Raw genomic sequence first — 5,816 nt, 5'->3', positions numbered from 1 at the left:
ATATATAAAAGACCTACAGCCAACATCATACTCAATGGGAAAAAACTAAAAGCACTTCTCTTAAGAACAGGAATAAGACAGGGATGCCCACTTTCGGCACTGTTATTTAACATAGTACTGGAAGTCTTAGCCATAACAATCAGACATGAAGAAAAAATAAAAGGAATTCAAATTGGAAATCAGGAAGTGAAGCTGTCATTATTCACAGATGACATGATATTATACATAAAAAACCCTAAAGACTCCATTAAAAATCTACCAGATTTAATAAACGAATTTGGCAGGATACAAAATTAACATGAAGAAATCGATGGCATTTTTATACACTAATAATGAACTCACAGAAAGAGAAACTAAAAAAAACAATCCCATTTACCATTGTGGCAAAAAAAAATTAAGATACCTAGGAATAAACTTGACCAAAGAAGTAAAGGACCTATTTGCAGAAAACTTTAGGACATTAAAAAAAGAAATAGAGGAAGATATAAAAAAGTGGAAGCACATACCTTGTTCATGGATTGGAAGAATTAATATAATTAAAATGTCCACATTACCCAAAGAAATCTATAGATTCAATGCAATCCCCATTAAAATACCAATGACATATTTCACAGAAATAGAACAATACTTCAAAAGTTCATATGGAACCAAAAAAGACCCCGAATAGCCACAGCAATCTTGAAAAAGAAGGACAAAGTAGGTGGGATATCAGGTGATACAACAAAGCCACTGTAATCAAAACAACCTGGTACTGGCACAACAACAGGCATATAGATCAATGGAACAGAACAGAGAATCTGCAAATTGACCCAAGGCACCATACTCAATTAATATTTGACAAAGATGACAAGAAAGAGCATACAATAGAGTTAAGACAGCATCTATAATAAATGGTGTTGGGAAAATTGGATAGCTACGTGCAAAAAACTGAAACAAGACCACATCTCATACCATACACAATAATCAACTTAAAACGGATAAAAGACTTAAATGTGACTCATGAATCCATAAAAATCCTAGAAGAAAATGTAGGCAACAAAAATTCAGACATCATACACAGCAGAATTTTCACTGATACATCACCTAAGGCAACAGAAACAAAAGAAAAAATGAACACATGGGACTTCATTAAACTAAAAAGCTTCTGCACAGCAAAAGAAACAACCATGAAAATGGAAAGGAGCCCTGGCCGGTTTGGCTCAGCAGTTGGAGCGTTGGCCTGCGGTCCAGAGAGACCGGGGTTCGGTTCCTGCTATGGGCATGTACCTCAGTTGCAGTTTGTCCCTGGCCCTGGTTGGGTTGTGCTGGTGGCAACCACTTGATGTGTCCCTTTCACGTCGATGTTTCTCTCTCTCTCTCTCTCTCTCTCTCCCTCCCACTCTATCTGAACAAAAAATGGAAAAATGTCCTTGAGTGAGGATTTAAAAAAAAAAAAAGGAAAAGAAACCCACTGCATGACAATGATACATCAGATAAGGGATTAATTTCCAAAATATATAGAGTGTTCAGACAACTGAACAAAAGGAAGACAAAGAACCCGATTTAAAACTGGGCAGAGGACCTAAATAGACACCTCTACAAAAAGGACATACAAATGGCCAAGAGACATATGAAGAAATGCTCAACATCACTAATCATCAGACAGATGTCAATTAAAACAACTAAGAGGTATCACCTCACACCTGCAAGAATTGCAGCCATCAACAAATCATCAAACAAGTGCTGGCAAGGGTGTGGAGAAAAGGGGACTGTAGTACACTGCTGGTGGGAATGCAGACTGGTGCAGCCACTGTGGAAAACAGTATGGTGTTTCCTCAAAAAGTTAAAATTGATCTGCCATTTGACCCAGTGATCCTATTTCGAGGAATATATCCTAAGAAGCCTGAAACACCAATCAGAAAGAATATACGTACCCCTATGTTCATAGCAGCACTATTTACAATCACTAAGATCTGGAAAAAGCCCAAGTGTCCATAAGTAGATGAGTGGATAAAAAAGCTGTAGTACATGTACACAATGAAATACTACGCAGCTGTAAGAAACAAAGATTTCTTATCCTTTGGGACAACATGGAGGGACCTCGAGAGTATTATGCTAAGTGAAATAAGCCAATCAGAGAGAGACACATATCATATGATCTCACTTATTTGTGGACTATAATGAACAAGGTGGAGTGATGAACAAAATAGACCCAGAGACATAGAAAGGGGTATGGTTCAGAATGACAAACCTCAGAGGAAGTGGGGCAGGGGGATGGATGAGATAATCCAAATAACTTATATGTATGTAAGCGTAACCAATGGACATAGACAACAATGCTGGGGCTGGGGGGGAGTGGAATGGGGAGGAGGGTGTATCTAGGGGGGAAAAAAGGAAAAACATCTTTAACAAAAATAAATTAATAAAAATTGGGGGGGGGGGGGATTCTGACCTTTTTGACAGCATGGATAGACCTGGAGATGTTAAGTGAAATAAGACAGTGAAAGACAAATACTGTATGATCTCACTTATATACGAAATCTAATGAACAAAATAAACTGAGGAACAAAACAGAACTAGAGTCGTGATATATAGAACAGACTGACAGATGGCATAGAGGAGGGAGTGTGTGTGGGGGTACATGAAAGAAGGTGTTGAGATTAGCTAAAGAACATATATGCATATCCCATGGACGGACACAGACAACAGCGTGGTGAAGGCCAGTGGGAGGGGGGTTGGTTGGAGGTGGACAAGGGGGAGGAAAATAGTGGACGTCTATAATAGTATCAACAGCAAAAAAATTAAAAGACTGCTAATTTTTCACATTAAGCCCTTTCATATAATCTGCTTGTCTGCCTGTCACACTAGACTCTGAGTTGCTTGAGGAAAGTATGAAGTTATGTTGGTTTTTATCCATCCATCATCCAGAACACTTGCTGGTTCTTTTTTTAAAAAATATATGTTTTTATTGATTTTTTGAGAGATAGAGATAGAAACATCAATGTGAGAGAGAGACACTGATCAGCTGCCTCCTGCAGGACCCCTACTGGGGATAGAGACTGCAACCCAGGCATGTTACCTGATGGGAAATTGAACTGGGACTTCTCAGTCCATTGGACTTCGTTCAGTCCACTGAACCACACTGGCCAGGCCACTTCCTGATTCTTGACATAGAAGAAAACTAAAAATAAATCCAACAAAAAATTTTAAATGTTGGGATAATATTGGAAAATAAATGTAGATATAATATAGATAGAATAAATCCAATTCCTTTCTGCTGTATTAAATACTTCAGATATATTCTTAAACATACTCCCTACTACATTTAAAATATGGCATATTAGTATTCCCCTTTTCTCGTGAGAAATTACTGGGACCCAGAGAACTTCAGGACCATCCCATGGTCGCAGGGCTGGTAAATAACAGAATGAGCATGGATATAGGCAATTTCCATGTATGTATGGACGATGTAAAAAGTCTCTTAGGAGAAAGTGCTACAGACTGATACAGTTCGCTATGTTATACCAGTCAAGTTATTTTGGGATCAGGGTAAGGGCCTTGGCCTCATTTTCAACAAGTAGCCAATCTTGCTAGTGCAGATAAAGGGGGTGTCCAGTAAGTTCTTAAAACTTGAGTATCCCTTCTCCATAGCCACTCCCACAACCCCCCAGACAGCACTGCAGGGTTATGCCTAGGTCAGATTTGAGTTTATGGGCTGAGGATGCCTTAAGCAGAGTAAGGAAGAGAACTGCAGCCCAACCGTACAGCCAAGAGTGGCCCAGGGATCCCTGCTCTCCTTACTCCCTTCCCCCACTTCCACCCTCACCCTCACAGCCCACACCAGCTCAGCCACTTTGTTCAGGGCCTCAGGCGCGCCCGTCTGCCTGTTTGACCAAGCTGGAGTCAGAAGCCTGGAGATGCAGAGCACCACTAAAATAAAGCATTCAAGCCAGTGAAGAGGGATCCAAAGATACAGTCATATGCGCTGCCTAGGCGCCCGCCACGTCCCCCAGTGAGACGGAGCTGGGCGCATAGTAGGAGCACTGGATGACGTTCGGGAAGCAGCGGGGCCTCAGCTGCAAGGGCTCCGCCACCTTCCTGCTGGACACCTTCGGGTTCCCAGGCTTGGTGCACTACAACAGGGGCCGCCACTGCTGCGAGGTTCAATGGAGCCTGATCCCCGCCAACCTGCCCATTCTGGATCTCAGCTGCTGGCTGCGCAGGAAGAAGCAGCACCACCTCTACCTGGGGTTCTGTGCTCCTGCTGGGCTCCCTGAGGGTCAGCAGGCATCCACGGCACGGAAACAGGTGCTGCACAGCTCCTGCAGCAGGTGCAGGGAGCAGTTTGCAGGCATCTGTCTGTGCGCAGGCGTTTACAGCGTTGATCCGCACTGCCTGGACCCAAGCAGTGTGAGTGGTTTGTTAGGCGGGGCTGGACGGTGGCCACGAAGGTTCAGAAGACCCTCCAGAAGGCGTCTACGGAGGTGCGCCGCCTCAGCTCCCCAGGAGGGGGAGGGACTGGGGCCACAGCAGGCCTGTAATGTACCTGAGTGCCATCCAGGTGGAGGCACCTTCCTGCTTGTAGAACTATTGTGTGAAAGACGTGTTTCTGTACTGGTGAACCCGTCACGTTGCTCCAACCGGCTACCCCTTCCTTTTCAGTGTTTTTCTACGGACTTGCCTCTGGTCAGAAAACTGAGCACAGGTTTGTGTGTTCACAGTTGATCTATGATTACAGGGGCAAGTGGTGTCTCCAGTTTTTCAGCTGGGCTTCTAACTCAGATTGGTTACTCTTCATACAGATCCCACAAATCATTTGTAGTTTATTCATAGGAGCTGTCAGGTTGTGGTGAGATTGTGAACCGGATTGTGTTTAACAGCTCCATCTGCTAGGTAAGACCCCAAAGTCCAAAGAGTTTTGTAAACTTTATTTAATTAGAACTTTTACTGTTGATTATCTTTGTTGTGTTTTAGGGAAATACAATTATGTTCTTTAGAGATACACGTTCTTTTAGCCACATTGCTTTTTGTTTTGTTTTTCAAATATTTTGTCTTTATTGATTTTAGAGAGGAAGAGACAGAGAGAGAGAAACGTCGAAGAGGGAACGTCGATTGGTTGCCTCCTGCATGCCTCCACTGGGGATTTGGCCCACAATCTGGGCATGTACCCTAACCAGGAATCCAACCAGCAACCTCCTGGTGCATGGGTAAATGCTCAACCACTGACCACATTGTTGTGTGTGTGTGTGTGAATTTGTATAAGATTCATTAGTGTTCCTTACCTTGTTGCACCTATTTTACAAATGGTGTCATTTTCCTTGGTTTTGTTTTAGAAACTGTCTCTGAGTAGGGGGGACAGGGAGACAGAGAACGAAAATGAGGTCTGTGTACCATATGCCCTGTTTGATGTTTTGAAATTCCTAGCTTGAATGTGTATTAAGTATTCAGAAAAGAGTGCTCAGAAACAGATACTTAATAAGTAGAAAAGTATGTATTTCTATGTCTTTTCTCTATTTTTTATTTTTTCAATTTTTATTAATTTATTTTTACAGATATTTCTCCTTTCCCCCCCCCCCCTAGACACCGTCCTCTCCATCCCACCCCCTCACCCCTCTAGCATTGTTGTCTATGTCCATTGGCTATGCATACATGCATATAAGTTCTTTGGTTCATCTCATCCATCCCTCCCACCTCCCTTCTCTGAGGTTTGTCAGTCTGAACCATACTCATTTCTATGTCTCTGGGTCTATTTCCTTCATCAGCCCACCTTGTTCATTATATTCTACAAATAAGTGAGATTATGTGATATTTGTCTTTCTCTGCTTGGCTTGTTTCAC

Source organism: Molossus molossus, unplaced genomic scaffold (assembly GCF_014108415.1).
Source record: "Molossus molossus isolate mMolMol1 unplaced genomic scaffold, mMolMol1.p scaffold_m16_p_2, whole genome shotgun sequence".
In the NCBI taxonomy this organism is placed as follows: Eukaryota; Metazoa; Chordata; class Mammalia; order Chiroptera; family Molossidae; genus Molossus; species Molossus molossus.
This window is presented reverse-complemented; position numbering follows the sequence as displayed.